The sequence below is a fragment of the Panthera uncia genome, chromosome C2, assembly GCF_023721935.1.
Source record: "Panthera uncia isolate 11264 chromosome C2, Puncia_PCG_1.0, whole genome shotgun sequence".
NCBI classification, from domain to species: Eukaryota; Metazoa; Chordata; class Mammalia; order Carnivora; family Felidae; genus Panthera; species Panthera uncia.
The window spans coordinates 19,662,271-19,686,979 of NC_064810.1; positions in this window are offsets into that span (position 1 = coordinate 19,662,271).

The following is a 24,709-nucleotide window of genomic DNA, read 5'->3' on the forward strand; positions in this document are numbered from 1 at the left end:
ACAGTCAAAAAGAAAGCTTGACTTGTGTAAATTTAGTCAAACTGAAGGGAAAAACCGTAAGGCTTTCTTGGTCACACTGCAGGACTTCAACTCTTCAGGAAATCAAAAAGCAAATCTCAACACCTCTGTGGCATCCTTTGTGCAGTCCAATATTATTTGATTACAAGTCAGGGTGAAAATCTTTAAAAGATTAAATATTAAGTGGCTGTGCTCAGTGAACTCTCTGTTTGCTCCTATTAGAACTCCACCATAAATATGTCTTCTCCTTTTATATTACACAAAAGGCAAACTTTACTTTCAGAGAAAGATTGAATTATTTTCAGAGTCATCCTGGGCTATTGTTCCTTCTTCTTGTGTTATTTCCTGCCAATGGACTTTCAAACAGTCCAAGTCAAAAAAATGTTGTATTTTCCTGGCACTTCCTTCCTCACATTATAGCTCATCTGTAGAGCCTGAATGCTGGAGCCTCTCGATAAATATATACTGAAAGAATAAATGAAATTTACTCTAAACTCAGTTGTATCATCTTTAGATTGAGGCTTTTTGATGTTAATCTGTGTTCCAAACAGAACACTTCAAGTATAGATCTGCCTAAGAATGGTCCCTCTACCTTCAAGATTTGCCACATGGGTTATTCTCTCACACCTATTCATGTCTTACAGAGAAGCAAAACTACCCTTGTTTTCTAAGTCTTCTTTAACAAACCGTAGGCCCCTATGACTCTTTACATGGCATGAGAATTAGATATGTAGCTACCTGTCTATTTGCTCTGATCCAAATGGACGATACAACTTCTCTTATCTCTCTGCGAGGGTCAAGTGGTTGCAGCCTGGACTAGGTCCCTATGTTAAGCACAGGTGCCTGGGAGAGAGTGTGGTATCTCACTCTTAACACCTCAGGAAAGAAGATGCTCTAGAACTTGGAGGCATCTCCAGTTTGTCAAAGCCAAGACTCACTGGATTTTTCTAACTCCTGGAGGGACGTTATTTGTATAACTAAGGGTTGGAGGAAAGAGGAAGCCACTGCTTTCTCCTTGATCGGCAGAGAAACTCAGTTTTCCTTCTGTTTCACCTGTGGGAGGGTCCCCCTATGGAAAACTAGTTCCGACCCTCTCTGGCTGCTGTTCATTGCATCTCCTGAAGAGAAAGGCCAGGAGCAAGGACGTTTGAGTGCAACATGTTTATTATTTACTGTCAGGGAATGAACAAGAAATCTGATCTGGAATACCTCCTGAGCACATTCAAGAAGACACGAATAATTATGGATATGGAAAACCCGACATATCTCTCCTCAACTGCTGTGCCTTCAGAGAAGACTTTCCTGATCTGCCTTCTCTGAAATAGCCATCATCCTTGTTCATTCATTCTCTGTCCTCTTTCTCTCTGTTATTGTTTTAGTGCTTATCTAAAATTATATAATGTATTTATTTTTCTTATTTTCTGCATTCTTCACTGGATTCTGAACTCTGTGAGGATTTGGACTTTGTATTTTTTTACTCTAATGCTAGTGCCAACAAACCTGCTTTGTCCACTAATATTAGGTTCAGGCACTCTTTAGATTGCTAGAAGTGGGGGTGCCTGGCTGGCTCAGTCGGTTAAGCCTCCAACCTCCGCTGGGGTCATGATCTCACGATTTGTGAGATTGAGCCCCGCGTCGGGCTCTCTGCTGTCAGCTCAGAGCTTGGAGCCTGCTTCAGATTCTGTGTCTCCCTCTCTGTCTGCCTCTCCCCCATTTGCACTCTCTCTCTCTCTCTTTCTCAAAAATAAATAAACATTAAAAAAATAGATTACTAGAAGTGACGTCAAGCCTACTCCAGCTCACTTGATCAGACATTCATATGGTTCATTTTGATTATATAGATATATTATTTGTCAGAAAATATAATATCCAAATATATCCATGTGTGCTTTTGAAAAAATAATATTAAGGGAAGTTTTTGAAGGAGACGAAGCTAAACCATTCCTTTCTACATGATAAAGTGTATATATTTATATATGGAGATGGGCACCTTGCCATTGACTGAATATGTCCCCCCAAAATTCATATGTTGAAACCTATCGCCCAGTGTAATGACATTTGGAGGGGGGCCTTTGGGAGCGGATGAGGTCATGACAGCAAATCATTCAGAAATTAGATTAGTGCCTTTATGAAACAGACCCCAGAGAGCTCCCTCACCTGTCCCACCATGTAAAGCAACAGTCAGAAAATGGCTCTCACAAGACACCAGAACAGCTGGCGTCTTGATTTGCAACTTCCACTCTGTAGAACTATGCGAAATTTCTGTTGTTTATAAGCCGCCCAGTCTATGGCAGGAGAGCAGCCTGGACTAAGACAGACTTCAAATTTCAACACCTACGGGGGTCAAACAGTAAAGCAGGATGTGTGACAATAGGAAGGAAGCAAGTAGGAGGACTGAGGCCTTATTTAGGGAAGATAGCAGTTGCTTAGATAGAAGATATGGTTGTTGTGTATTCATATAAACTGAAAGTTGATATACTTCCCATTATTTAAAGAGAACTGGAAGTATGGATATTTATGTGAAATTTTGTGATATTTACGTGTTGGCCAAAGAAAGCCATGTCTGCTAGTGGACCGTAATGTACAAACTGCGGCTTTGCAATCTCTGTTTCGAGGCGATGTGATTGTTATGTGCTCTCATCATTTGGGGCCTTTCTAGATTTACTTTAATTTACATACACTTTAGCAATGGACATTGGTCTTTTGAGGGAAAATCATGAAAAATCCAGCTATAAAACTTACTATTGTATTTATTTTAAGGAAACTTATAGAACTTTGCTTAGTATGTTTTCTTTGAGAAATCTCTCGGATTTCTGATTATCAGGTGAATGTTGAGAATCAGGTAATAGAAAATGTTCTTTTTGTTTGGTAGTTCGGAAGAGTTTCATATCAATCAGTCCCCAGAATAGTTTGACACATTTCAGTAGGAGCTTGAATTTATGATATCAGTGAGTTCTTGTTGAACGTAGGAAATACTCCCTAGACATGTAACATGATGCTCTATTTTACTATTAGAAGTACTTATACCATTTATTGCATTTGTATAATGTATCAAGTCCATTGGTATTGTCTGTATTCTTCACTGTTGTATCCCTAGGAAACAGAAGAGAACCTGAAGAGAAACAGAGAGAACCATAGGCTCTCAGCAAACATTTGCTAAATGAACCAAAAATTGTTCATTCTAACTTAAATGCCTAACGAGTGTGCCAAACATTGCTAAGAACTTTCCAAACAAATAGGTGATCAACAAACTTTCTAAAGGTGTAAGACAGATAGAGCTGTCAATCTTAGATATGAGGAAACTGAGACTCAAAATGTATCCTGTGTCCCACACTTCGTATAATACTGCAAGTAATAATCTGCACGATATTCCTTTTTCTTCATTAGTTTATGTTGTCAAATGGCCTCGATTTTATAACGTGTATGCTATGTGTTTGTGTAAGTGATTGCAATCATTTTAGATCTTTTCTGCAGAATAATATAAAATGGGAAAAAAAGAAAAGAGAGAGAAAGAAGAAGGAAGGAAGGAAAGAAGGAAGGATGAGAGGGAGGGAGGAAAGGCAGGAAAGAAAAGAAAGAAGGTAGGCAGCAAGGGATCATGCTTCATAGAGAGAACATGCCCTGGGTAAAATAATTTAAACAACAACAACAACAACAACAACAACAACAACAACAGAACAGTACTTGGATGCCAGGATTCATGATAATAATTAGAAATTAAGCATTCAGGAAATACATAATATTTTATTTTTCAATTCTCCTTTTATTTTTAGTGAAATGACTAAATTATCCAATTTATATAGAAAAAAAGGAAGAACTATCCCAGCAGAGACTCTAAGTGTTACTTCACATGCCCAGGTGTTTCTCTGTCCAGTATGGAATTCCTACTTAGCAATAGAGAGGTTAAATTATAGCCATGCTATAATAATTTCTGGATTACCAATATTAACATGAGTGTCAAATTCTAATTAAAAGGAAAGAATCTGAAGTATAGCTTGATTTCAATCTTAAGTACTATTCTTACTATGCATGTAAATTTCTAAATAACAGGTATCTTTAGAATTACTGTAAATTTTTTTCTAATTATGCAGTAAAAATTATTAGAATATGATTAAACCAAAGATATTCTGTGAGTCACTTTCAGGAAAAAAATGACAATTTGTTTTCAATTCATGTAAAAGTGTTTATGATTAACTTAGCAAAGTAAAATATGTCAAAGATAAAAGTCCCCCATGATCTAACTAATTAGAAAAACCATCAGTCTGGGGGCCTCGGTGGTTCAATCGGTTAACTGTCCAACTCTTGATTGAGGCTCAGGTCATGATCTCATGGCTTGTGAGATTGAGCCCCATGACCGGCTCTGTGCACATAGCCTGGAGCCTGCTTGGGATTCTCTCTCTCTCTCTCTCTCTCTCTCTCTCTCTCTTTCTCTCCCTTTTCTTCCTCTCCCTCACTTGTACTGTCTCTGTCTCTCTCAAAATAAATAAATTAACTTAAAATAACCACCAGTCCTATAGTGTATTTCCTTCTAAAACAACACCTGTGCATATACTCACACACAGTGTATTGTATACAAGGTTTTTATCATCATTTCATTTATGATTATAATCTAATTACTGTATTAGATAAAAATATTCTTATAAAATTATCTAGTATTAAATACCTCATAGTATACAAGTTATTAAACATTCAAAATTAACCATTCACAGATGTAAAATGTTATTTGAAAATTTAATTATTGCATCGTTTGAGATATTTGAATGTTTGTAATATTACAATATTGCAATAACACTCTATATGAAAATCACTGTGAATATCTGATTATTTTACTAAAATAATTTCCAGAGTTAACAATGTGGAGATAAATGTGTGAACATTATAAAAGTTCTTGAAATCTACCTTTAAGTTGTCCTCCTGAAGCCTCCCACAGTTACATGTTTACTATAATAAGGAACCTGATGTCGTTTTTGATATTCGACTGTTTGATGTTCAAGCTCCACCACTCTCTCTCCTTCTGCCCCACATCTGGGCAGGCTGATAAGCAAGACCCTGAACGCCCCCCATTGGTGCTGGTAGGAAATTTAAAGCAACCAAACTCAGGTGCAGCAAAACCTTCACCTTGGCTCCAACATCTAACCGCAGTGAAAACCAAAACCAGCTGGCTCCTGTTTTACTTAGGATCTGACCCGGATCACTTCTCCCTGGGGAATCACTTTGCTGTTTGCTCTTTGAGTCATTAACTTTATTTCACAACCATTTCAGTGCCTGTGTGTTATTCTTTATGATATTCAAATATTCCTGGGGGTGCGTAGGGGCACTTGGGTGGCTCAGTTCTGGGTGGCTAAGCTTCTGACTTTGGCTCAGGTCATGATCACCGGTTGATGAGTTCAGGATCTCACATCCAACGTTTACTTTATGTACTTTATTTTTCTGTAGTTTTGTAATTTGATGAGTGTAAATAGCTTTGTATTATTTTAAATGGCTAAGGAAATGTAATTTATGTCTTTTTGCTTCCATTTAACCTGTTAAATAAACTCATCTGTTAGAGGAGGTGTAGACTATTTTTAAAATAAATGCACCAAAGGAACAATCTATTTTCATATGTAGTATATGAGGAACATTGCCTTCAAGCTACAATTTCTACCCATACCATCTGCTTTTATTTAATGAGAGTCTATTTGATCTGAATGATGTGGATAATTGCTTCAATCTTTCATTTCACTTGTCATTTTGTAAGCACAGTTCTAAAAAGACAAAATGAAAATAAATTGGCCTTATTTGGGAAAAAAAATAAAGGCCTATTTATTTTTCTTCAACCACACTCAATTTTAGCAACATTTTTGCTTTCAGTAATCAATGTTTGTTTTAAGAAGAAATGCATAACCATTTTTGATATTCAAATGCAAAAGTAGCTAATTTTTTTTACATTTTATTTTTTAATTTAGAATATTTGTGTGCATCTGTTTTCAGAGTTTAATTAAAGGGTAAGATGAAAGGTTATTGGCCTTAATTATGAAAATATATATGTTGTTATGAGAAGAAAACAATAAAAATCATATAGGAAAATTGAAACAAAGTTTAAGGTGAGGTTTCTCAAAGCAAGGGTGAATCCTCAGGAGAAAAGAAAGCAAGATCTACAATGACAAGAAAGTTCTTAGATGAGTCATTTCAGATATGTTTTATGGTGATTTTAACATGTTTGAGAATCAGTTTGAAGTTCACCTCATGGAATTTATAAGTTATTTCTAAATCTCTAGCTTTACAGTTGATTAGAATACAGAAACAGATCCTGAAGCTTTAGAAGTCTGTTATGAATGCTCCCCAAATTCATATGTTGAGGCCTGAAGCCATAACATCATGATATTTGGACATGGGGTCTTTGAGAGGTATTGGGTTAAATGAGATCATGAAGGTGGGGCCCTCATCATGGGATTAGTACCCTTGTAAGAAGAGATACCAGAGAGTTTGCTTCTTCTCTTCTCTGTCTCCCTAGCTCTCTATTTCTCTGTCTCTGTCTGTCCCTTTGTCTCTCTCTCTCTCTGCCATATGAGTACTCAGTGAGAAAGTAGGCATCTGGAAACCAGGAAAATAGCTGTCACTTGAACTCAACCATGCTGGCCCGTTGATCAACTTTTAGCCTGTAGAACTGTGAGAAAGCCATCCCATCTGTGGTATTTTGTTACAGCAATCTAAGCTGATTAATTGATAAAGTCTGAATGAATTTGGGTTGTCTTCATAATTACTTTTAATAGTGAGGAAGAAACTGGGACATCATCATAGGTTTCAGGGTCTTCAAGATTAGAGAGCAATGAAAGAAGTAAAAAGTTATTCTAAGTTGATTTTTAACAGTTGTAGGTACTGAGGATCATATATAAATATAGAGAAAATAATTTTGCTGTGATTTGAGAAACTGTGGCGTGATAAAATTTATTTCATAATAGTTAATTACTATACAAACATTATGACATTTATGTATATTTCATAGTGTTGAAGATGTACACCATAAAATGTGTATGTTTGTTACATAAACAGAAGTTGATTCAACTTTAAAATTTTTTTTTTTAATTTTTTCAACGTTTTTTATTTATTTTTGGGACAGAGAGAGACAGAGCATGAACGGGGGAGGGGCAGAGAGAGAGGGAGACACAGAATCGGAAACAGGCTCCAGGCTCCGAGCCATCAGCCCAGAGCCTGACGCGGGGCTCGAACTCACGGACCGCGAGATCGTGACCTGGCTGAAGTCGGACGCTTAACCGACTGCGCCACCCAGGCGCCCCACAACTTTAAAATTTTAAGCCAATAGATATTTTTGAAATTTTGAAAACTTGACCTTGAAGTGTCACATTTTTATTAATTTTTTTAAACAGAAAACTAATGATTAATTAAAAACTGGTTTTATAGAAGTCTTTTAAAATGTCTACATAATTCAAACTAAAGTTTTGCAAATAAGCAATAATTTTTGGTTCATTATAGCTTCTATATTTTACTAAAACAGCATTAGTTAAATGTACAGACTACAGAATCAGATTGCCACATTATAAATTCTGGTTCTGCTACCTGATAGATTTCAGACTTTAGTCAAGTAAGTCAACCTTTCAACTTCCTCAGCTCTTTCATCTTTAAAATGAAGACAACAGTAAGCTCTCCTCAAAGGGTTATTCTGTGGATAAAATAGGGTGGGGTACTTACATTTGTGATTCAGACATAGTGCATCATTTGTATATTTGATAACTTGAATTTTACTCTTTTAACTCATTCCTCTGTTTGAATACACTTTAAAACATTTTTGGTAAACTCAATTTCATCAGATTTTGCATAAGGCTAGAGTGGATGTCTGCCTTTCCATTCCTATATATAAGTTTATTGTTTAATCTTGGAGAATTTTTTCAAATAAGAGTAAAATGCATGTGGAAATAAATGAAGAACAGCCAAATGAGAACACAGAAAGTCATTTGTTCAGAGCTTACTGTAGCAGAGGAGTCAGCCACCATCATTTAGCTTTTAGGAGAAACTTAAAGGCAGGCAGAGAAGGTCATGTGAAAAGAAAGAAAGTTCCAGATATGCCCTGGTGGAGGCTCTTAGCATGGAACAGCTGGAGGTGGGCTGACTATAAATGGGCACCTTCTGTGACTGGTTAGTGATGCATAGTTGGATTTTCCTAGTTGAACTTAAGTAGGAGTTGGGAATAGAAATTAGGGAAGTTGTGAGCTATTAATCAAGTCCTAGTTATTTGGGACCAATTATGACAGAGGTTTTTGTTTGTCTTCTTGGATTGTTATTAGAGATAGTGGTCTGACTTCCTATAAATTTGACTATAAATAGAAGACTAGCTTTCTCTAGATAATGGGTGGTTTTCCTGGCTTGGTTGCTGCAGATTGTGAATCAGAATTCTATTTTTTGTATAGGACCTGGCCATTGTCCTTTTGTGTATTGAGTCTTTTATCTGTTTCCACAATATATGGGGAATAAAATTCTCAAAGTCACAGAGTATGCAATCATAATAATTTTTTACATATATCATTTGTTTTAATTATAGGACAGGTTAATGATGCAATTAATATTTTAACCAAATTAATTTAATTTATTAATTTTTCATTTAATTAGTAATTTTATTAACTATATATTTTTCTCTACTAATATCCTTATTTTTAACTACTTTGCTGTATACCTTGATAATTTTGCACAAAATGATAAATAATTTTAGGAAAGAATGAATAGGCTTATTGTTGCTTTTTATATGTGCATATCTAGAAAGTTACAGAGCAAACCACACATCCTTAGGATGCTAAGTACAGAAACTAAAAAAAAATACTTTGCAACCATTTACTGAAGCCCTTACTAATTTGGGAGACATTCCAAATATCCACTCAGACTTATTCTTGAGACAATAATTGAAATGTTCTTTTTACCTCCTCACATACCTAACTGCTAATAAAATAAGCCTCTACAAAACTATGCAGAATACCTCATGAGGCATAAAACATTCCTTTATTTGTAAGGAATATAAAGAAAATATTTTAGGAGAGGTCCTTTTTTCCCCTTTTTTTCAAAGCCTATAATTCCTTATTTCTTTAGAGATCCACAGCAGGAGACAAAATTTCTTACATTCACAGATGAACTCTTTATTTACCCACAATTCATTCAATTGAATTCATTCATTTTATCAAAGATAAAGCCCAGTGAAGAGAAAAGAAGTCATTAACATTAAAAAAAGCCAGTGTAATAGGTAACAAGGAAACATTCAATTTGGTAATAAAGCATAACAAATCATCATTATCAACAAGGACTGAAAGTTATCTTGTAAAATAGAATGATTGTTTTGGTTAAGCATTGTGATGAAGTGTTATACACTGATAATCTTTGGCCTTTTGGTTATGCAAATGGCCTCTATATTTTTGGAAGTGCAGCCATAAAATAGTAAAATTAAATCGAGCTAAAGGAACATCTTTCCAGTATTCATGCCAAACCATTTAGAAGCAATATTAAATCATCATTTGAATAATTTATGGATGGTGATTGCCATAATGTGATATGTGGTTCATGATTATGGGCACCTTTTTTGTTAGGTTTCCAAGATTAATTTCAGGAAACATATCTAAAGTTAAAACTTAGGGCACCTGGGCTATAGCTAAACATCAAGTCAATGCTTTTAGCAGAGTCAAGTGCATCTGGCCTTAGGCAATATTTTACAATCCCAGGTCCTAATTCTAAATGACCTGGCTTGTTTGACACACTGTGAATACGCTATGTATATGAACTCAGTTTCTATTATATATTTCTTACCTCGCTTAATCTGAAACAAATGCAGATTTAAGTAACTCTTCATATAAAGTCAAGAAGTTTGTTAAAAGAAAATTTTAGAAAAGGAAAAAAAAATGTGACGATCATATAGATATCGAAATGAACAATTATTAAAGATTCCACTTAATTCATTCAATGAAGGAATCAGGAAGACATGACGGGGCCAAGAGAGAATGAGAAGTGCAGACATATTTATGTAGAGTTGTAATAGCTAAAAGACAATAAAAGTTCGAATCAGATAACGCAGCATAATGTGCTAGATGTAAACAATGCAGTTATAAAATAGCCCCAGACAATAAAAGACTAGAATCAGGTGACATGGAGAGGGATACCCTCTAGGCAATGCATAGATTTCATTAAATCACATTTTTTCTGTAATTCTTTTGCCATTAACACTGAAATAATAAGTTTTTTATTTTATCCAGCTAAGCTGCCTGGGTGTTTAAAGTGTTCTGATTGTTGAGGTGATAAATAGATATAAATCAGCTCAAGGTGGGTGTCTTTTGAGAGACCGAATACACAAAAAATGGCCAGACAACATACCACAGTAGAAATTGGACACAAAACCTCTAGAGCAACCAGTTTAAGAAACCAAACCATAATCTGTGAAGCAACAAGCCTCAAAAAGTCAGAACTGATCAAAAACTGCCACCCTCCCTATTTTTTGGCCCCATTTTCAACTCAGGACCAAATAGAGACATCCAAATATGGTCTCCAAAGCAATCACAAAAGATGGACTGCTTTTAGTTAGCTTGCTTCCAACTTCCCTTTTATGAAGCCTTCCCTTTTATCCCTGTAAAGATTCCTCACTCCAGGGCCTTTGGTAAAAGGGAAGTCTCAGGAAAATGCAAATGATGGTATCTGACTCCCTTGTTACAACAAGCTTTTAATGAACAGCTTGTTTGTTCTCAAGAGGAGTGGTCTTTGTTAATTTCCACACCTCACAGCTTTGAAAATTAGTGTTAGTTGACTTAGAGGGGAGAAAAACTTAGTTAAAATAATTAAATATTCCAAAATCTAACCTTTGAAACACATTTTATAGTGTTTCTGATTTCCTGTGGTACAAATATTCCAACCATAGTTAATTTCAAGTTCTCAGAACAAAGTCACTGTATTCAACGTTAGGAAGAAATCTATAGGAGCATACCATTATATAGTATTTCCACCATACAAGTATAATAGATCCAGATAGAGAGATATGATAGATGTAAATAACTTCTAGATGATAGATGATAAAATGTGATAAAATAATAAGTGATTAATTTTAGGTATATTTTATTCATTTTTAAATAAAATTTATTTTTCTGTGTATATAATTTATTTCTTAATTTTTTTAATGTTTATTTATTTTTGATGGGGGGGGAGGGGCAGAAAGAGAGGAAGACACAGAATCCAAAGCAGGTTCCAGGCTCTGAGCTGTCAGCACAGTGTCCAATGTGGGGCTCAAACTCACAAACCGTGAAATCATGACCTGAGCAGAAGTTGGATGTTCAACTGACTGAGCCACCCAGGCGCCCCTATAATTTATTTTTTAATAATGGCTTGGTTTGACAACTGGCTTTCCAAATTCTTAAAAATTTAATAATTGACACTCACACACAGTTCTAGGATATGACTGGTTCCAGAAGATCAAGACAAGTCCTTGAGATGGAAGGATTGGGTAGGATGAGTAGGAAAATTAAAGAGGTACACGGGCACTAGAACAGACAGGGATGGATCAGCCTATGTGTAGAATTTTGATGTTATTGTGGATGGCTGAGAAACCACTAGAGGGTTTTGAGTTGAGAAGGTACATGTTCAATTATTTGAAAGTGAATACCTTAAATTTCTGGTAAGAGAAGTGTCAGGGCTTTTGACTTTGAACTTCTAGAAGGATGAAATTGTATTAGCTGAGATTGGAAGGCATAAAACATGACGTCATGTTAACTTTTGAATATACCAAATTTAGAATGGCTACTGTACAAGTGGAAACTTTGAGTAGGAGTTGAATACAGGAATCCGGAGTGAAAGTGTTTAAATAACTATATAATGGAAGACTTTACTCCTAAATCGCTTTAATGATAAAGGCATAATTGTAACTTAATTACTAGGTAGATAAGACAAGAAATGTTTAAATGATTACCCACATGCATACATAATAAGTGTAATTATCCTCTCTCGGGGGTGGGGCAGCATCTGTAGAGGAATATAAGTTAATGTTGTTGATGACAAGTTTAGAAAATACTTTCTTTTTAGTTTTAAGTGCTATATTTCAGCATTCACCAGTGGTTGGTGAAGATCACACTTAGGCAAATTTTGTGCCTTCTAACATGCACTCTGTCTGTCTCCTCTATCCTCAAAGAATAATAAAAGACATGCATAGCTTGGTTTCTCCTTCCAGGTATGACATAAAATAACTGCAAAACATATTTTGTAAGGATTGCTATTATACACAGGCACGCACACATACATAATTTTTCAACCACATGTTATTTATTTTTTTAATTTGAGTATAGTTGACACAATGTTACATTAGTTCCAGGTATACAACTCAGTGATTTGACAAGTTAACACATTATTCTATGTTCACAAATCTAGCTACCATCTGTCACATTATGACACTATTACAATGTCGCTGGCTGTATTCCTTTTGCTGTGATTTTTATTCCTATGACTTGACTTACTCATTCCATTAATAGAAGCCAGTATCTCCTTCTCTCCTTCACCCATTTTCCCCAATCTTCAACCTTCTCGCCTCTGACAACCATAAGTTTGTTCTCTGTACTTATATAAGTCTTATTCTTTTTGTTTGCTTATTCGTTTGTTTTGTTTTAGATTTCATTTATGAGTGGAATCATACGGTATTTGTCTTCTTAAGTCTTAGTTATTTCACTTAGCATTATGCCATCGATGTCTCAAATACCATGATCTCATCATTTCTATGGCTGTGTGATATTCCTGTGTGTGTGTGTGTGTGTGTGTGTGTGTGTGTGTGTATACACACACCACTAAGGAGAAGTATACACACACCAATAAGGACATTGTTCGTCTACTGATGGACACTTAGATTGTTGCCATATATTGTCTATTGTAGATAATGCTGCAATAAACTTATGGGCGCATATATCTTTTTTAAATTAGTGGGGTTGTTATTGTTTGTTTGTTTGTTTGTTTTCGGGGGTAAATATCCAAGAATGGGTATATAATTTGTGGGGTTTTCTTGTTTTTTGTTTTTTTGTTTTTTTTTTAGAATTTTGTGTTTGCATTTACCATCAAATATTATTTCAGGGTCCTAACAACAAAATTCTACCTAATTTCACAACCAGAATATTTTTCCCAGGCCTTGTGGACCAGAACTTTTTAAAGAGCACATTAATATTAATATTAATATACTCAAAATGGATGAAAGACCTAAGTGTAAGACAGGAAACCTTCAAAATCCTAGAGAAGAAAACAGGCAACAACCTCTTTGACCTCAGTCGCAGCAACTTCTTACTTGACATGTGTCCGAAGACAAGGGAAATAAAAGCAAAAATGAACTATTGCAACCTCATCAAGATAAAAAGCTTCTGCACAGCAAAGGAAACAGTCAGCAAAACTAAAAGGCAGCTGACAGAATAGGAGAAAATATTTGCAAATGACATATCAGATAAAGGGTTAAAATCCAAAATCTATAAAGAACTTAACAAACTCAACACCAAAACAACAACAACAACAAACCAAAAAACAAATAATCCATTAAAGAAATGGGCAAAGGACATGAAAAGGCACTTTTCATTGGGTGCCTGGGTGGCTCAGTCGGTTGGGCGTCCGACTTCGGCTCAGGTCAAGATCTTGCAGTTTGTGAGTTCGAGCCCCGTGTCAGGCTCTGTGCTCACAGCTCAGAGCCTGGAGCCTGCTTCCGATTCTGTGTCTCCCTCTCTGTGCCCCTCCCCTGCTCGTGCTCTGTCTCTCTCTGTCTCTCAAAAATGAATAAACATTAAAAAAAAACTTTTAAGAAAAGACACTTTTCAAAGAAGACATCCGGATAACTAACAGACACATGAAAAGATACTCAACATCACTCATCATCAGGGAAATACAAATCAAAACCACAATGAGATATGACTTCACACCTGTCAGAACAGCTAAGATGAACATCTCAGGAAACAACAGATGTTGGCGAGGATGTGAAAAAAAGGGGGAACAGTCTTGCACTGATGGTAGGAATGCAAACTGGTGCAGCCACTCTAGAGAGCAGTATGGAGGTTCCTCAAAAAATTAAAAATAGAACTACCCTATGGCCCAGCAATTGCACTACTAGGTATTTGTCCAAAAGATACAAAAATGTTGATTCTTATCTAAGAGGCACATGCACCCCAATGTTTAGAGTAGCTCTGTCAACAATAGCCAAGTTATGGAAAGAGCCCAAATGTCCATCAACTGATGAATGGACGAAGAAGATGTGGTATATACATACAATGAAATAGTACTCAGTGATCAAAAAGAATGAAATTTTGCCATTTCAATGACATGGATGAAGCTAGAGAGTTTCATGCTAAGAGAAATAAGTTAGTCAAAGAAAGACAAATATCACATGATTTCACTCATATGTGGAATTTAAGAAACAAAACAGATGAACCTGGGGGGAAGGAAAGCAAAAGTAAGATAAATAGAAGGAGGCAAACCATAACAGACCCTTAACTGCCAAGAACAAACTGAGGATTGCTGGAGGGGATGTGGGTGGGAGGATGGACTAAACGGGTGATGGGCATTAAGGAAGGTACTTGTGATGAGCACTGGGTGTTTACGTAAGCGCTGAATCACTGGGTTCTACTCCTGAAACCAATACTACACTGTATGTTAACTAACTTGGATTTAAATGTTAAAAATATGGAAAAAAATGAAATAAAATAACTTTTAAAAAGCACATTAATATTCCTATAATAATTTCATAGCCATATCCAACTTAATACTTCGAATAATTGCATGAAGTAAATATCATTCTGAACCACAGTTTGGGAGGTCTGAGCACAAAGATATTTTGCTGAATGTCATCATCCTTTGCTTCAGGTTTTATTTGCATTAGTCCCTCTTCACTTTGACTGCTGCTACCGCAGAGTGGTAACCAGAAGTTACACTCTGGAAGGGACCCTGGGCTCTATCTAGAGTGTCTTAGTTCTGATTCACAATACAAATTCGGGGCATGTAAAGAAACCGCATTTCTACATTGTGCTTTGTAGAAGGGGAATATAAAGTTATTCTTATTCTCTGTTAAATGCACTCTAGTTGAGGGAACGTACAGAGATCTAATCACTTACATTAAAAGCCAAGTAAGTGGGGCACGCCTGGGTGGCTGAATTGGTTAAGTGTCTGACTTTCTCTCAGGTCATGATCTCATGGTTTATGGGTTCAAGCCCTGCATCGGTCTCTGTGCTGTCAGCTCGGAGCATGATTGGGATTCTCTCTCTCTCCCTCTCTCTCTCTGCCTCTATGCCACTCATGGTTTCCCTCTCTCTCTCTCTCCTCTCTCTATCTCAAAAATAAACCTTAAAAAATTATTAAAATTCAAATAAGTGGAATACTTCCAAAAATTAAAAAATAGGGGCACTTGGTTAGCTCAGATGGTTGAGTGTCCAAATCTTGATTTCAGCCTAGTTCATGATCTCATGGTTCAGTTTGTGGCAAGGGAAGGTTCAACCCCTGTGCCAACCGTGTGAAGCCTCCTCCGGATTCTCTTTGTCTCCCTCTTTCTTTGCCTCTCCCCCACTCTTACTTGTTGTCTCTCAAAATAAATAAATAAACATTAAAAAATTAAGAACAACAATAAAATGTGATGGAGGGTCAAAGAAGGTAGAAACCAGAGTCAGTTGGGTAAAGCAAGGAAGCCTTTGATGGACAAAGCGATATTGAATTTGACCTCGATGAGTGACTAAAACATCAGCAGGGAGAAACAGTAGCAAGAGTTCACTAGGCAGAGGGGTATACGATGAACAAAAGTTCAGGTGTTGAAAAAAGTGCGAATGTTTGGAAAAGAAATAACCAAGTTTGGCTGGAATGCAAGTCCACATAGAGGAAGAGTACACATTAAGGCTGGAAAATATTTTAGAGTGATGTTATTGGGAGGCTTGAATTCTAGTGGGTGGTCCTAGCATTTTAATGGTGATTGTAATTCTTTCCATACTTTTCTATTAAGGAACTGATATGACATTGCAATAGAATTTTGGAAAATAATTAGTTGGACATTAATATTTAAGAACCTTAGTCAAGATAGTGGTAGTAAAGGGGCACCTGGGTGGCTCGATCAGTTAAGTGTCCAACTTTGGCTCAGGTCACCATCTCCCCTTGTTAGTGAATTCAAGCTCCAAGTCAGGCTCTGTGCTGACAGCTCAGAGCCTGGAGCCTGCTTTGGATTCTGTGTCTCCCTCTCTCTCTGTCGCCCCCTGCCCCACTCAAACTCTATCTCTCTGTCTCTCTCTTCAAAATAAATAAACATTAATTTTTTTTAATAAAATAATTTTAAAAAAGATAGTGGCAGTAAGAACCGAAGAATGAGTTACAGAAGGAATTTTAGAGGTAGAAGCCACTGGAGTCGGAAAATAATTGCATATAAAAGATTAAAAAAAAAAAAAAAAAAGGAACCAACTTTAACTGTGGAGTTTTAAGCCCGAGAGACAGAGGTTGGTGCTGCAAATATGAGGAAGAGGGGAGCTGAGAACAGATGCAGTTGAGGGGCATAGAAGTCCACTTTTGCACACATTGCATATTAAATAGCATCTGGGCCTTGGGCATCTCCATGCTTTGAATCATGAATGAAAACGAGAGGGTTACAATTATGTATCCTGAGAGCTTTCAGAATAGAAATATTCATTGGAATCTGTGAACGCGGATATGATTCTACCGGTCCTAAAGGGAAGGTTCAACGTATTTCTTAATCTTTGTGCTCTATCCAGTACATTCTCCCACTTAAAAAAAAAATACCTTAGATTTTGAACTTCATCTTATCCGATCGTTACCCTTCTTTATGAGAGTTCAACTGGTCACCGTAAGTTTCTTTCATACTGATAAATGTGGCGGGACTGCTCAGAGCCCCCCCGTTATCCTCCCTTCTTTCTTGCCACAAATATCTGTTAGATCTGTAGTATTAATAAGGCCAGCTTTTAACAATGTAATAATAAAAAAAATGTCCCACCTTCTTCTCTCACGTGACATATTTTGGCCAATGTGAAGAAGGCAAAAGTCTTCTAGGGCTTTGGGGCTATGCATTCCTTTTGTTCTTTCCTTTCTTTGTGTCTGACACATTGATGGGATGGCTGGAGATCTGGCAGCCATCTGGAGAACATAAAAACGAGACTTACTACCAAGGTCAAGGACAGGAAAGATATTAAGGCACCTGACCCTCTGCTCTAATCCTGAATTCTCCAGTCTGAACTTTCTGTACGTGAAAAAAAAAAAAAAAATACAGTTTTCATTTGTTCAAGGCACTGTTTTGGTTGGAGCTTGTTCTTGTTCTTAGCTGAATATAATTGTGGTAAAATAGAATTCAGGGTTTATATGTGTCAATCTGCCATGATAGGATTATGTGGATTTACTTTTGTCATCATAAATATACATAAGATCTGTATCAATATTTTAACTTTTTTTTAATGTTTATTTATTATTGAGAGACACAGAGAGGCAGAGCATGAGCATGGGAGGGGCCGAGAGGTGGGGAGACACAGAATCCGAAGCAGGCTCCAGGCTCTGAGTTGTCAGCACAGACCCGACGCGGGGCTCGAACCCACAAACCGAGAGATCATGACCTGAGCCGAAGCTGGACACCCAACCGACTGAGCCACCCAGGCGCCCCAGATCTGTATCCATTTTAAGGGAAAACACTGTAAACATCCTATGGTTAAGATACACGACTGAAGCGGTCTAACAATACACATTAAACTAGACATGGAGTTGTTCATTTTTTTACTTTTTATTTTTTTCAAAATTGTGCTTTATGGATGACAGGGCTGGTTATCAGCTTAAGTGACTTCAGTTTCCATTGGCAATCACCATGGTTAATGAGTAGGAACAAACATGTACTCATCTAAGTAAATAATCCACCAATCACAGATACTGAGAAGCCATAACATCTTGATGTCCTTTGATTTCAGATTTCTGTCATTCTTGTTTGGTGCCTTGTGAACTACAGTGCATACAGATACACTAGGGGAGGGGAAAAAGCTATCTGACCAGCTAGTGGTTTGCTTCCTATGAGATAGGCAGCATATGGAAAACACTGGCCATTTGGAGATCTGGAGGCATGAAGAATCATATTGAAAACAGAAAATCTGATTGCCTTAAGTAATGTATCATTTTTTTAACCTTTTTTTTTTATCTCCTTTGCACAGTAATCAGTGATACTAAAAAAGAAAATAGCATACTGCATCAACTCTATTAAAGCCAAAGAAGGAAAAAGCAAGAGCAAGTTTAAATATCAAGGGCGCTCTGAAACTCCCAAACTAGTGGCTCTTCTGGTCTCTTATTTGATCTCTGAAGAGAAGAGAATATTGCCCATATTCACTAAATTTTGCTTTATATTTTATATTTTTATGTTCTGAAATTAACAGAAGGAATAGAGAACAATTTTAAATGTTCAACTTGTATTCTAAGCCATTAAAAAAATTTGTCCTAACCATTAAAAAAACAAAAAAACAAAAAAACAAAAAACAAGAATGTACTGTTTTTAATGCTTCACAGCTCTCTGGGATAAAATAGTACATAACCAGATAGAATGTTTGGTAAAATGCTTAAGAAATACTAGGAAAAACTTTTGATGATATGACTGTGAACCAGTCTCCCCTTCTTCACTTCTGGTGGAAACTACATTTTGTACAGGCATTCACCTCTTCACCATAGGATTTAGGTCAGGTCATCCTCAACTCCAGTTATCAAACCCTAATCAGTTTAAACCAATTATGGTGGTTCATGACCCTTTGCAGTGATGTAGTTAGCCATAGACCTGTATTAACTTGTAGACTTATTTTAACCAATATGCTCGTCAGAGATAGCTGCCTGAAATCTGTACGAAAGTTTATTTTACCCTGGAGAGACAGAGGGAGGGAGGGAAGCAGAGAGTGGGGGGAAGGGGGGAAGAGGAGACAGACAAGGGCATGGGAGTACGAGAAGGGAAAGGAAGAGAAGGAGGGTAGGAAGAAAGGAAGATGGAAAAAAGGGACAAAGGAAGGAAATAGTAGACTCCTTTATATCAAGTCTGGTTGTAGCCTAAAGCTGCTGTAACTTTCTCCTGTCCAGAAGAGCCCATCAGAGGGTAAAACAACAGGTTTGGAAAGCAGAGCTAAACTTTGAAAAGAATCTGAGTCCTTAAGGGATACCCTTGAGCTGCTGAATTTACAAACCAAAAGTTTCTCTACTTCCATACTCTTTGTAATGTGACGGGATGATTTGTTTCTATTTGAGATAAGCATGTAGTCTTCTGTTACTTGCAAACAAAAGCAAGCTTGTACATAAAGCGGGTGCCAACTAAATCAGTAGCTACTAAATGAATATCCTCTATGCTTTGCTTTAGGAGATGAATTAGAAATTTCTTGTTGATGTTATTTGTATTTTTTTTCATTTGTAGAATAAACATACTTTCCATCCTTTGATTTTAGAGAGCAGGAAAATGGTATGAAGCATACTTTATATCACATTTTATTTATGATTGAATTAAGAATGGCCTACATCATAATTATCTAAGTTTCAAAAATTTAGGACTTCTCTTCCTTATAGTCTTTCCCTGATTTCTTACACTCCTTTCTTAACTTCTTTTCTTTTTTTTTTTAATTTTTTAAATGCTTATTTTTTTTATTTTGGGAGAGAGAGAGAGTGCAAGCAGGGGGAGAGGCAGAGAGACAGGGAGAGAGTATCCCGAACAGGCTTTGTGATATTAGCACAGAGCCCAATGTGGGGCTTGATCTCAGGAATGATGAGATCAAGAGTTGGATGCTTAGTAATCCAGAGGAAAACACCCCAGCACCCTCCATTCCCTTAACTTCTTAAATCAGAATCTCTGGGGGTGATTACCTAAAATCTGAAAATTTAATGAATAATTCAGTTGGATATTAGATGGACTACTAATAGACACATAATAAGCTTCTGGTATATAAAACACTTTAGTCCTTTGCATATTTATAATAAGATATGTAATCCGAATTAGTTTATGATTATTGAAATGGCTAGATCACCAAAATTCATAACCTTGTTTGTTACTCCAGTATTTTCCAGTGTTTAGCTCTCTTCAACCCCACAGAACTTGTCTAGCATACTTAAAATCATGAAGACCATTAGCATAAGCAAATGCAATCCCTAAGAATTCATGTAACTTTACTTTTGATCATTTCGATCAATTTCAGCCTATTCCCAAGAAGACAATTACTGGGCTTTTATGTATTTTATCTCAATAACTAAACATCATTTAAAAACTTAGAATAGTCATGAAATGGTTAGATATCGATGCAAGTTCTATGGTGTGTGGCATCTTTGTTCTCTAAGCATAAGTAAATCAGCTCAGTTTTAATGATGTTAATTTAGTATAGATTTGAATGATTACAACTATTTCATAGGGTCTATTGTCTAAAGGACCATCACAACAGATGTTCCTCCTTTAGCTCAGCAATACTCATGGAGATAACTAGTAGATTCAGCGCAAACCAAAGAAATATGCTGTCTGCTGCGAGCTGCTCCCAGTAAGTAGGCTGTACCATCTGTGTGCTGATTATAAGAACAAACAAGAGTGAGTTACAGAAAATAACTCACTGCCTTCGATGTACCTGTGAGTTCATTTGCATTCTGTGGTAATACAACAGCAGAGTGGGTTTGAAAATATACCACCAATAATCTACTGTCATTGATACTGATGAGTAAACCATCTTCATTGCTGAGACACTTCTGAAAGATAGTGACCGGAGATCCAAGGATCTGAAACTCAAAATGTCGGTCACCTTCTCCGTCAAGACTTTCGGAATCAATATGACTTATGCGGAGTATTTGGTTTATTTTATCTTGTCATGTTTTTGTTGAACCAGTTCCAAAAAAGATAGGATATGCAAGTAAGCCAATATAATTGGGAAGGGAGTACTTTGCAAACTTAATGTGAAGTATGCATGCATGTAAGTGTTCGTGTTTAAATTTATTACGATTCAGATTACATTTTCACATTCATAATTTAATTTTTTTTTACTTTTTAAAAAACATAAAAATGAGAGAAATTATCTGCAGGTCTGGTAATGTAGGCTTTCTGATTTGAGGAGGTATTAGACAAGGTTATTTTCAGTTGACATGACTCTTGTAGCAGCCTTTCTGTGGAAGCACATTGTAAGTAATTAAAATTTTTGCATCATGATTTTTATGTGTGATACATATTTAGCAACTTGTCATGAAAGATAAGAGTGTAATTATTTTAATGCTTATTTATTTTTGAGGGAGGGAGTGAGAGCATGAGTGGGCAAGGGGCCAAGAGAGAGAGGGAGACAGAATCCGAAGCAGGCTCCAAGCTCTGAGCTGTCAGCACAGAGCCCAACGTGAGGCTTGAGCCCATGAACCACGAGATCATGACCTGAGCTAAAGTTGGGCACTTAACCAACTGGGCCAACTAGGTGCCCCCAAAAGTAAAAGCTTAAAAAGACTTTTTCCATAAACACACAAAGTCAAATTATTTCAATTTACGGTAACAATTTTGTTTAAGTTTTGGGAAAGAGAATCGTCATGGGGCCAGAAGAATAGTTCTAGTATCTAACGGATCTGTCAGAAATTTTCTCTAATGATTAGCATTTATACAAGGTACTATTTTAACTGGAAATGTAAAACAAGAACTTTTAATTTTTAACAAATGTGTTTATTTGCTTCATGTCTTAGAGATGTGTTTTGCTTTCTCTAGTTCGTGTTACATGTTTCTCGAGCAAAATGAGTGACAGCACATACTTATGCCCACTAAGAATATACACACTATTACATGCTAAATAGCTGCATTCCAACAAACAAACCAACAAACAAACAAAATTCAAAGGAATAATCTTGCTAGTTTTATTTTTTTCCAGGGGTCGAAGAAATGGCTCTTAGTTTTATTCCCAGTTTCTAGGTTAGTGACCTGTAAATATTTTTTCTGTAGTTCCAATTCAGAAACCCCTTTTATATTTGAAGAGTTTAGGTTAAGCCAACTTGAGTTTTTAGACAACTTAAAGATCACTGCTGCTAAAATTAAAATAAAATTACTCTCTGCACATCAGCATTCTTATCAGTGACCTGTGCATTTGTTACACTGCTGAAATTCACAGACCAATTCATAGTCAAAATGGAGTATGATTACCAGAAACAGGGACGTTATGGAACAAAGATATTTTGTTACAAAAATTAAAAAGTGGCCATGATACGCATACAGGGTTCCTATTCACTGAAGAGGATAATATAATCACCAGAAATTCAGGGTAAAATGCATCAAGGGTCTCAGTTCACCACAAACATTAGTATAACTTTGGTTACGTTCTTCGTGCTCTTTCCAGTTACCTTTCTTGTACCCCCATCTTCAGCTAGCTCCGCCAAACCTGTCTCCTTCAATCCATTAATTATTTGTCCTCCCATGATCAGTGGCTTCTCCTATCCATAAATCCTCTCTCACATTCTAGCCAAATCTGATCTGTTTCATTTTGAATTCCTATAATGCATAGTTTTTCATTCATTTTGAAATTCGGTTATTCTTCCTCTGACTACCATCCCCTTGAAGAATAACAACTGAACATCTGATATAAGTTAGAGATGATGGATATACACATATAAAGACAGGTTTTTCCATGGGTATGTGCTTCCTGTGTAACTAGTTTGTTTTCAGTAACTAACATTTTATAGAATGCTAGCCATCAAAGAAAAGTCAACATCCAATTCTAATGGCACTGATAGTTATTACTTGTGAAATTCCTACTATCTGTCTAATACCACATTAAGACAGTTATATGTGCTTTATTTTTCTAAATGGGCTACATTCAAGAGGGTGTAAGCATTAGACAACTTAAAGAGAAATTATTTATTCCTGAGAGAGACAGAGCTTGCGCGTATGCGCCCTCCCACAATTGAGTGTGTGGGGGGGTGGGCAGAGAGAGAGAGACACACGCACAGAAGACGAAGCAGATTCCAGGCTCTGAGTTGTCAGCACAGAGCCCTGTGTGGGGCTCAAATTCACCAACCGTGTGATCGTGACATGACCCGAAGCTGGACGCCCAACCGACTAGGCCACTCAGGTGTGCTGACAACTTTTTAAGGAAAAATTTCCCACTGCCCCATAAAACCTATCTGAAGACTCCTTGTTTTTACCAAGCCATTAGATGAACAATTAAGCTGGACTAATAACATTCTCAATCACTCTTGGAAAATAAACATTCCTCTAGGTATTTTAAGCCCAAACAGTCCATTTCTATAGTTAAAACATTCACTCCAGTGGTAAGATTAAAAAAAAAAAAAGTGAAGATTCTTATCTAATTTAGAGCTTCTTTCTTCTCCCAGCTAGCTATTGCTTCAGGACGACGGATGAGGATTGACAGAGTGGTGATGGCCACTTTCTGAGTTTCTGATCTCACCCTACCTATACTTCCTCTCTTCCCACCATTTCTGAATTTCTCTACCCTTCCAGGATTTGAGCCGATAACTAGAAAAAAATGTGTTTTTTTTCTGTATTTTTTGTTTGTTTGTTTGTTTTAGGGGGAGCGGGTGGGCATTTGGTTTTTTTGGCTTATGTTTTTGGGATTTGGTATCAGGGCATGGTAAGCAGTTAGAGCTGGTTCATTCTTCCATGGGAAATTTCAAGGTTTTTTTGTTTTTTGTTTTTCCTCCCTATGCTCAGGACCTCTTATTGACATTTCTTTGAGTTTCTCTGTGGCTAGTGCTCACAACTATTCCCCCAGCAACTGTGTGACTGTTGCCTCACCCACACTGACTCTTTTTGCACAGTGTGCTAACTGCAATCCTAAAGAATACTTTTTTTATTTCAGTCTCTTGATTCATATAATTAAAAAAAATGTTTATTTTGAGAGACAGAGAATGTGGGGGAGGGGCAGAGAGAGAGGGAGAGAGAGAATCCCAGGCAGGCTCTACGTTGTCAGCACAGAGCCCAATGTGGGGCTCGATCCCACAAACATGAGATCATGACCTGAGCTGATATCAAGAGTTGGACACTTAACCGACTGAGCCACCCAGGCACCCTTGCCCCTCATATAATTTTGATGTGAGTGGTGAGGTACGTAAGGTTCACTAATTAGTTTTAAACATCCCTCGACAATCCGACATAAATTCATTTATCAAATCAGATATTTAGTGAGTTCCCAAGCAGTGTTCTGAACAGTGGGCAAACTTTTGTAAACAAGCAGACAACAGTCTGTTCTCACAGAGCTTAAATTTTATTGGGAGAGGCAGAAAACAAATATGACTTTGTAAAAAGTATAATAGATACTATATGTGATCGTCAAATTTTATGTGTCTACCTGGGTAGGTTGCCTGGTTGTTTGGTCAAATATTAGTCTCAATTTTGCTGGGAAGGTATTTCGTACATGTGACTAACATCTACAGTCAGTTGACTTGAGGGACATTACATAATCCTTGTCAATCAGTTGATTCCCTAGACACGTTGATATAGCAATGTCGCTTGAATTTCCAGATTTATGTCCTGCCCTTTACATTTTAGACTCAAGACGACAACATCAACTCCTGTCGGAGTTTTCTGACCGTTGGCCTCCTCTATCAATTTTGGCCTTAATGTTTCTCGCAGTCATGGCAGACAATTTCTTAAAATCAATCTCGTAATAATATATTAAGAGATAGATAGGATGATATATATATCTTATTGATTCTCTTTGTGTGGAGTCTCCTTGCAATATACTGTTCGTTAGTGCACTAAGTGCTTTGTAGAAAAATA